Source organism: Vicia villosa, linkage group LG2 (genome assembly GCF_029867415.1).
Source record: "Vicia villosa cultivar HV-30 ecotype Madison, WI linkage group LG2, Vvil1.0, whole genome shotgun sequence".
Classification (NCBI taxonomy): domain Eukaryota; kingdom Viridiplantae; phylum Streptophyta; class Magnoliopsida; order Fabales; family Fabaceae; genus Vicia; species Vicia villosa.
Window position 1 is genome coordinate 110,974,421 of NC_081181.1, and position 11,501 is coordinate 110,985,921.

Consider the following 11,501-nt stretch of genomic DNA (forward strand, 5'->3'; position numbering starts at 1 on the left):
CTTTTTTAATTTAATTAGCCAAATAATAAAATTCGGGCTGTTACAACTCTCCCCCACTTAAAATATTTTCGTCCTCGAAAATTCAGTCGACACAACCATCTCAACACCCAGACCACATCCACCCTCTCTATCGATTCATATCGATACAAAACATTCTACACTTACGACCATACAAAACTTCAAAAGATGTCATTTCAACATCCGAAGGAAATACCATGCAACACACAATCCTTTCGATGCACAACTTAGCAAGTATCTTCATCGAATAATCCATCTTCATCAGAGTAAAACAAGCACATTTCGTCAACTATCCATACTGACCCAACTCACTCCACAATTACTCGATGCCTCGGCAATCTCGAAACAAAATCCATAGAGATACTATCTCCCTTCCACTCGAAAATAGATAACTGTTGCACCAAACGAAACGGTTCCTGACAATCCAATTCAAATACACAATTCCGGTATATCCTTCTTCATACTTTACCACTACACAATTCCTCAACTCTCGTTACATAATTAACACCATGATTAATACTCAAATCATTACGATGTTCCTCATCAAAATTTCTCTTTGTCCGAATTCTAACCATCAGGAATACAAACTCGATCACAACATCTCATGACACCATTCTCATCAATCCGAAAGTTATTACCTTTTTCCCTGCTTCATCAATGTCATCTTGTCAACTAATTCTAAATCCAATTTTTTTGACCCTCTCTTACCTCGTCAAGAATACCACAAGTAAGCTTCAACATACCAAACTTAACACACGAAGGCTTCATCTCACAAACCAAACTCGAGTCTCTAAATTGTTCCAACACCTTTAATTCTCGAATCATTGACATTGACATATGCAATGATTCCCTACTCAATGCATAAGTTACAACATTCGCTTTTCCAGGATGGTAATTCAAACCAAGGATTAAAATTCTTCGAAATTCTACTCGTCTTGTTTACCTCATATTCAACTCTTGTGATCACTCAACACATCAAACCTTGATCCATACAAATAATGCCTCTTACATTTCAAAACAAACACAGAGGCAACAACTCCAATACATACATCAAATAATTCTCCTTATGAACTTTAAGTTACCTTGAAGCATAGGCTACCACTTATCGATATCTGCATCAACACACCTCAACTCGAAATCCCATATCCAAGAAAATTCACTTCTCCCAACCAAAACTCACATTCAGAAAGCTTTACATAACCTTCTTCTCTTTCAGCACCGATAACACAATCCTTAAATGTTAAACATGATCATCGTCGCCCTTGAATCAAATATCCTCAAGAAACATTACCTCATAGAACCTTCTTTCTTCTTACTCGACGAACAGGGTAACTCTATGACTATACACTCAGACAATGAACCTCTTCTCAAACAATTCCTCGAATCTACTCTTCAACTTCTCCTTAGTCGCTTTACACGCTACCAAGTTAGTAAGACAAGTCTATCTCGTTCAATACGATATCGCCTCCTATCAACAATAGATCAAGGGTGATCAAATCCTCAATTTGTCAATAGACAATCGACAATCATAATGAAACATAAACCATCGTTACTAAACCATAATAGTGTTCCTTCAGAACTCGTACTCGAAATCACTTACAACACCGAGTTCCACAATCTCTCTTACAGTTACAATTACTTAGTTCAACTCCAAACAGTTCACACCAAAATTCATCAACTTGGTCTAACGGAAAACAAATTACATCAATTCTCAAAATATCTACCAAAGATGATCAACGAATAATTCAAACACGTAAAAGAAATAGAAACAAAGCCACAGCAGTTGTATCAATAACTACACTCCCATGCATAACAGATAAAACATGATCCAATCTTATAGCACAATCCAAAGAATAAAATAATGCGTTGCACCATTATCAATAATAAAGCACGTACCTCAGATTAACTTATCCTTAGTATTAGTCTCAGCACCAGACAACGCAGACACTTTTCCTTTCGCTTGCTCATTCTTTGGCTTATCGCACATGGCACAATTGTGTCCTTGCTCACCACAACTGTAGCAAATCCTACTCGAACCAACTCCACAATCAACAGTTTTGTGACCCGTCTCGCCACACCTGTAGCACTTAATCGGAGTAGAAGCTCCTCCCCCACTTGGCTTCTTGCCAAGACCAGATTGTTCCCTCATGTCATCATACGATTTCTCACGGAACTGTTCTCCTCCTCGTTTCAACTGTAGAAACCTCACTTCTTTCTTTCCACGCACATCTTCTGGAAAATAGTTTCCCAAAAATGCATCACGGAAAAGAGTCCAAGTAACTTCAATACCATCTATTTCAAATCTCCGAACAGTATTACTCCACCAAACGTCAGCTTCTTTTGTCAGCATGTGAGTACCAAACTATACCTTCTGTACATCAGTACAACTCACGACTTGAAAGATCTTCTCAATTTCTCTCATCCATGCGTGCGCTTTGTCCAGTCCATACCCTCCTTCAAAGATCGGCGGGTTGCACCTTTGAAATTCTCCAAAAGCACGAAACTCATCCTTTCCTCCATAACCGACATTCTCTTGCGGCGCTTGTCCAATCGCACCAGTCCACCTCATCACTGCATCAACATTAATGTCAACTTTCCTTCCTGCAGCCATCGTCCTAAACAACCAAACAACCAAACAAAACAGTATCGATCGTGTAAGATACACGAATCAAATACAACAGGATAAAAGACATTAATAACCTTGACCAACTGGTCGACCATGCTCTGATACCACTAATGTAACACCCCTTTTTACCCCATAAAATAATAAGCATATAATCAGAGAATAAGCATGCATATAACTCAAAAGGGCGTCACATCGATGTTTCAAAAAAACTAAAAAGCTTTTAAAACCGACAGCATTTATCCATAAAATACAATACACCTGGTCATTTCAAATAACACCTGACATATAATTATAATTCATCCAGAATATGCACTAACAGCGGAAAATACAAAAATACTCATGTATTTCATGAAATGATTCATGTCCCATACCATGATCATATCTCAATAATCACCTCAACATAAAATAAATCATAATTGGAATATTTGGCTTGAAAGCTTCTTAAACAACAAGTAGCCAAATAACAAGTTCTCAAGTCATAAACATAATACATAACCAAATAGAAACATGAGCTCAACACGACTAATCTACCCAGTGTTACATGACCAGAGCATCGAATCACTACCTTATCTCTAACAAACACGGAAGAATCTCCGACTAGATCACGCACGAGCTACTAAACTCCAGAACCTGCATGTCGCCAAACGAGGGCAACATTAAAACAGAAGGGTGAGAATACGAACCATTATGAAGAAAGTATAATGAGATACAATGGTTAAATCAACAATTATAGGAATGCATTACACTTGCCTAATCATAAAATTAATGCTAATCATAATTCACATATATTAAGCATACACCAAGTATAAGAGTATAATATCTCAATACTATATTCTCAATTATACACATAGTCATAATTATCACATTTTCCCGCATTTAACCAATTACGTATTCAAACATCACCCATTCTCAATTATCAACTAATACAAATATCACTACAACACCAAGTGTACATAATCAATTACCAAACTCATACACATAGAATTACGACATCAATGCACATAATCAATTGTTCACTCCTACACTTATTACAACAACATAATGCACATAATCAATTATCACAATCATGCACATATCATGACAACATAATGCACATACTATCACATAACTCTAATGTGACTCAATGAAACATGTGACACTATGCATGTGGTACCAATGTGAAATTCTAAGTTTCACCGGCCTCCGATTCATATCTCTAGAATCTAAGCCACACTTCCGATCCGGACAAGACCAAAGTCCACCAATTGTAAACATATAGTTTACGGCTTCCGATTCACTCTAGAATCCAAGCCCGCTTGTGTTTCAAAGCAAATCCACCTGTGTTTCAAGGCACACTATGATATGAATGTATGTACAATATCACAAATATATGCAATTAAGATCATCTCTACCATCTTAACTTTCCGCATATCACAATAATTCAACTCTATGAATTATCCACCAATTGTACACAACATTCACAACACACACATATCATTCACATATAAGAGGCCAATTAATCAATTACGATTCACAAAATCCAATTAACACTAGTATCCATACTATCTCATGTCAATTCACATTTATCACATATATATGAATATACACATTATCAAAAACAACATCATTGGCATGGCAATATATTATTCTCAACATAAATATTCGAGCCAAAAACCTAATTACGGACAATTCTCAAAATACCGTAATTTACTGATAAACCGAATAAGTTATCCAAGTCCAAACATAATCTGATTAAATAGACTCATCGCAATTAACTCCATTATTAGATTAACCAATTAATGTCAAACTATATTAATTTAATTAACTTCTATTTCTATTCCATTTCCACTTCTAGTATTCTATTGTTCGAGACCATTTTTATTGAAAAGAATATCACGCTAGCTTTCTAACGCTTCGAACGGAGACTCAAACGGAGTTACGGTTCAAAAGATATGAATTGTTAAAGTTTCAACGAAAAAGCAAACACTGACATCATACACTAACAACTCTAAACATGTCAAATTACGCAAAACAATTAAAAGTATGACTTTTAATAACTCAAACAACTCTGATAATTTTATTAGCAACTCTAACAATTTTATTGACAACTCTAACAACTATGTCGACAACTCTATCGGAATTAAAAATAACTTTAGTTAACTAAATTATTTAAATGCTTATCTCTAATTCCAAAACTTCTACACAATTATTCTATTAATACTAAATCATTATTATTACTATTATTACTATAATTATTATTCTAAACCAATGACATATCTATATATATTAGTAGAATTGAAAAATGATATATGATCCTTGTTTCATCTACTGTGCAATACATATATACTAGGAATGAACCGCTACAGTAAGTAGCCATATGTAACATCCACATTTCATTGATATATCGCTACAGTACAGGAAAATATTATAAGTGTGTTCATTTTCTTTCCATTGGGCAATGGTACATCACTATTAAATGAAAAGTAAGTGGTATTAGCATGTTTATCAACACAAGTTGTGTTCATTTTCGGCATCTTCCATTGGCCAGAACATTGCACAGTAGCCGTGTTGCATTAAGTAACAGGTAGTTCACGTTTTGTTTGTCTAATAGCAGGGAAGGTAGTTGTGTCCACTCCTAGCATGAGTTCACTATTTGGATGACCAATGGTACATCATGGCAGCATATTCATTTAATAATAAAAAAAATGTGTTGATTCAAGTTTCCATATGATAAAGCTAAACGCTACAGTGTGTTTGGTATCACACTATCATGTAGTGTTTAATTCAAAAGCAAGTGGTGGTATTTTCGGTTTATTCAATTTGGCCAGAAACAGGAACAGTAGGGTATGCACATTATTTCAACTACAATTATTTCCAACAGGATTTATACGGACAGATTGGAGAGTATGTGTCTATATGCTTCAGCTATGAACAAAATAAGTATATTAATCTACCAATTACCCCATTATACTAGCCCACAATGATTAGGGATTCTCCCCCTTACCTCTTCAATGTGCTTCAAACCCTAGCTTTTGCCCCTTGTTGCTCTTCCCTTTTCTTCTTCTCTTAGTCTCCTTTCTCCTCTTCTTTTGCAAATGAAAAATTTTGATACCTCTACTCTTCCAACCCTTACTATATTATTCATATTGGGCTTACCCAAATAATTCCACTTCCTAACTAATTAGGCCCAATCATAAAATAAAGTAGTTAAATAAATAATTATGCTCCAATAAATAATATTATTACCCTTAATATTATTTTCCAATTAATTCAATTAAATCCGACTTTATCTCAAATAAGTAAAATCCAATAATAATATTATTTCTAATATTATTTCTCTACATACTCCACTTTATTAATTCTTCGATTAACCGAATAAATTCTAACTTCACTTAATAATTTGAACACGTTTCTCAATAACACTGACGATCCAATTAATTATCAAACTTCGTCCAAATTAAGTAAATAAATCCTTTTTTAATTTAATTAGCCAAATAATAAAATTCGGGCTGTTACAACTCTCCCCCACTTAAAATATTTTCGTCCTCGAAAATTCAGTCGACACAACCATCTCAACACCCAGACCACATCCACCCTCTCTATCGATTCATATCGATACAAAACATTCTACACTTACGACCATACAAAACTTCAAAAGATGTCATTTCAACATCCGAAGGAAATACCATGCAACACACAATCCTTTCGATGCACAACTTAGCAAGTATCTTCATCGAATAATCCATCTTCATCAGAATAAAACAAGCACATTTCGTCAACTATCCATACTGACCCAACTCACTCCACAATTACTCGATGCCTCGGCAATCTCGAAACAAAATCCATAGAGATACTATCTCCCTTCCACTCGAAAATAGATAACTGTTGCACCAAACGAAACGGTTCCTGACAATCCAATTCAAATACACAATTCCGGTATATCCTTCTTCATACTTTACCACTACACAATTCCTCAACTCTCGTTACATAATTAACACCATGATTAATACTCAAATCATTACGATGTTCCTCATCAAAATTTCTCTTTGTCCGAATTCTAACCATCAGGAATACAAACTCGATCACAACATCTCATGACACCATTCTCATCAATCCGAAAGTTATTACCTTTTTCCTTGCTTCATCAATGTCATCTTGTCAACTAATTCTAAATCCAATTTTTTTGATCCTCTCTTACCTCGTCAAGAATACCACAAGTAAGCTTCAACATACCAAACTTAACACACGAAGGCTTCATCTCACAAACCAAACTCGAGTCTCTAAATTGTTCCAACACCTTTAATTCTCGAATCATTGACATTGACATATGCAATGATTCCCTACTCAATGCATAAGTTACAACATTCGCTTTTCCAGGATGGTAATTCAAACCAAGGATTAAAATTCTTCGAAATTCTACTCGTCTTGTTTACCTCATATTCAACTCTTGTGATCACTCAACACATCAAACCTTGATCCATACAAATAATGCCTCTTACATTTCAAAACAAACACAGAGGCAACAACTCCAATACATACATCAAATAATTCTCCTTATGAACTTTAAGTTACCTTGAAGCATAGGCTACCACTTATCGATATCTGCATCAACACACCTCAACTCGAAATCCCATATCCAAGAAAATTCACTTCTCCCAACCAAAACTCACATTCAGAAAGCTTTACATAACCTTCTTCTCTTTCAGCACCGATAACACAATCCTTAAATGTTAAACATGATCATCGTCGCCCTTGAATCAAATATCCTCAAGAAACATTACCTCATAGAACCTTCTTTCTTCTTACTCGACGAACAGGGTAACTCTACGACTATACACTCAGACAATGAACCTCTTCTCAAACAATTCCTCGAATCTACTCTTCAACTTCTCCTTAGTCGCTTTACACGCTACCAAGTTAGTAAGACAAGTCTATCTCGTTCAATACGATATCGCCTCCTATCAACAATAGATCAAGGGTGATCAAATCCTCAATTTGTCAATAGACAGTCGACAATCATAATGAAACATAAACCATCGTTACTAAACCATAATAGTGTTCCTTCAGAACTCGTACTCGAAATCACTTACAACACCGAGTTCCACAATCTCTCTTACAGTTACAATTACTTAGTTCAACTCCAAACAGTTCACACCAAAATTCATCAACTTGGTCTAACGGAAAACAAATTACATCAATTCTCAAAATATCTACCAAAGATGATCAACGAATAATTCAAACACGTAAAAGAAATAGAAACAAAGCCACAGCAGTTGTATCAATAACTACACTCCCATGCATAACAGATAAAACATGATCCAATCTTATAGCACAATCCAAAGAATAAAATAATGCGTTGCACCATTATCAATAATAAAGCACGTACCTCAGATTAACTTATCCTTAGTATTAGTCTCAGCACCAGACAACGCAGACACTTTTCCTTTCGCTTGCTCATTCTTTGGCTTATCGCACATGGCACAATTGTGTCCTTGCTCACCACAACTGTAGCAAATCCTACTCGAACCAACTCCACAATCAACAGTTTTGTGACCCGTCTCGCCACACCTGTAGCACTTAATCGGAGTAGAAGCTCCTCCCCCACTTGGCTTCTTGCCAAGACCAGATTGTTCCCTCATGTCATCATACGATTTCTCACGGAACTGTTCTCCTCCTCGTTTCAACTGTAGAAACCTCACTTCTTTCTTTCCACGCACATCTTCTGGAAAATAGTTTCCCAAAAATGCATCACGGAAAAGAGTCCAAGTAACTTCAATACCATCTATTTCAAATCTCCGAACAGTATTACTCCACCAAACGTCAGCTTCTTTTGTCAGCATGTGAGTACCAAACTATACCTTCTGTACATCAGTACAACTCACGACTTGAAAGATCTTCTCAATTTCTCTCATCCATGCGTGCGCTTTGTCCAGTCCATACCCTCCTTCAAAGATCGGCGGGTTGCACCTTTGAAATTCTCCAAAAGCACGAAACTCATCCTTTCCTCCATAACCGACATTCTCTTGCGGCGCTTGTCCAATCGCACCAGTCCACCTCATCACTGCATCAACATTAATGTCAACTTTCCTTCCTGCAGCCATCGTCCTAAACAACCAAACAACCAAACAAAACAGTATCGATCGTGTAAGATACACGAATCAAATACAACAGGATAAAAGACATTAATAACCTTGACCAACTGGTCGACCATGCTCTGATACCACTAATGTAACATGTAACACCCGTATAATTTTAATATTAATTTAATTGGATTATTGAATTAATAATTAGAATTATTAGGGGTTTTGTGAAAATAATGATTAAATGATGGTTTATGGCATTTGGGCCATATGAGTAATTAGTAAAAGAGGGAGGGTGGTTTTATAATCCTTTTTACTAAAATATTATTATTTTCATAAGCAATTGGGATTTAGGAAGAAGAAAGAACGTGAAAGAGCAAAGGGACTGAGCACACGAAGAACTGAAGGAGATCTGTAGAGGGAGAGACCAAAGATCAAGATCAAGTATCTGAGGTAAGGGGGGACTCTCCATTTAATCTCTATTATCGTGTTATGAGTAGTAATGTTGATTAGGAATATTGTTTGGTTGATTGATTCTAATTCTGAAATATTCATCTGTGTTCATCATTGGGTTTGAACTGTTAATCCCTAACAATTGATAGATTTAGGGTATGATGAATAGAATTGGTTAGAGAATCATATGCTATTGTTTGTGGATGAATTTCGTACACGGTTAGATGCATTTTTCTGGTTTTTGGACTCAATTTCGTGGACTGGTATGAGTGGGAACGAATGGGTTTTTGGACTGTGTCGAATTCTGCAGGTTACTGGGCATTTCTGGTGTTTCGCGTATGAAACAGTGCCATACGCGTATGGCATGAGGCTGATACGCGTATGGGGGACACTCCCAAGGGGCTATACGCGTATGATACGCAGTTGCCCTGTCCCAAGAGCCATGTACTGGTGTGTTGCGTATGAGAGCGTATGAGGATGCTCATACGCGTATGAGAATAATTAAAGAGGAAAATTATTCTGGTGATACGCGTATGGCAAGGCTGATACGCGTATGGAATTGTGGAAAGAGGAAAATGGCTCTGGTGATACGCGTATGGAGAGCTGATACGCGTATGAGTTGGTTTACAGGCTATTTTGTGTTCTGGTGATTTGCGTATGATACGCGTATGAGGTAAGGTGATACGCGTATGGACGCGTATGTGTCATGTGATACGCGTATGGCTGCGTGTGTGTGAAATTTCTGTTTTGTGATTTTTCTGGAAAGTTCGATGATGTGTAACTTTCGATTGGTATGCCTGTTTGTGTACTGTTGAGTGCTGTGTAAACCTTGTGATGTGATTCTGTGGTTTACTGAATGATTGATTATGTTGAATGATGTGATATATATATGAACATGCTTGTTATTGATGATGATGATGATGAAATGAGTATAGTTGATGCTACTCATAGATTGGTAATGATGAAAGTATGTTATATATATGTTACATGCATTCATAAACATGAGTTGAATCCTATATGATGAGAGGATTCATCGAGGGGCAGAATTCCCATTGTGTGGAATTGGTGCTGGCAGGGCCGTTTCTGAATTGATGATAGATCGGTCGGTGGATGATTCCACTGGTGATGATTGGTACCACATGCATAGTGTCAGTTTCATACATGTGCATGATTTGCTATAACATGATTATGTATGTTATGTATTGATTGTTTGTTTGTCTGTGAACATATGATTGGTGATTGTCTGAATATGAAACGGTTGGGTGAATGATATAACTATGATATGTTATTATTTATGATGTGATAACATTGGTTAACTGTGATGAGACTCACCCTTACTTGTTGTCATTTTTCAGATTGAGGATAGCGGCGTGACTTGATGAGGATTAGCTCATAAGTCTGTTTTTGGTTTTAGTGTCGGTGTCATGCTCTGGTAGATGTAACACTGGGAACACGTTTGTGTATGAGTTTGATTATAACTCTGTTTGGTTGTTGATTGAGTCAGACACATTAATGATGAATGTGGACTCTTTGTGTTTTTAATTCCGCTGTGTAAAACATAATCTTGTTTAATGAGTTATAAATTCAGTTGTTTTCAGTGGATGCATGACAGGTACCGACGTGTGTTTTATTATTTATGAATTGTGATACCCCTTGCATGTCTACTCTGATTTATTAATTGTTTAATTGCCGCGGGTTATTAGAGGGGTGTTACAAATAGTGGTATCAGAGCCTGGTCGGTCGTTGTGACCAGAGTCTTGTGTCAGTCTTTTGTGTATGCGACTAATACGAGTTATTGTCGATACTTTTGTTCTGACTGGGTTAATTGTGATTAAGCAGAACAATGGCTGGAAGAGGAAGAAACGATGATGCTCTCGCTGAGGCTTTGGGCATGATTGCTGGTGTGCTTGGAGGAGGGACTGTAGGAGCAGGGATTGGTGCTGATAGGCAACTGGGGAATTTTCAGAGAAACAATCCTCCAATGTTCAAAGGCACGCATGATCCAGAGGGTGCTCAGAAATGGCTCAAGGAGGTTGAGAGAATTTTCCGAGTCATTGACTGTGCTGAGAACCTTAAAGTGAGGTTTGGTACTCACATGTTATCTGAGGAAGCTGACGACTGGTGGTTGTCAACTAAGGCTGAGCTGGATGCTGGTAATACAGCAATTACCTGGGCTGTATTCAGGAGGGAATTTCTGAGGAGGTATTTTCCTGAGGATGTCAGGGGAAGAAAAGAAGTTGAATTTCTGGCACTGGTGCAAGGCAATATGTCGGTGCCGGAGTATGCTGCCAAGTTTGTGGAATTGGCAAGGTACTATGTGCACTATAATGAGGACGAAGCCAGTG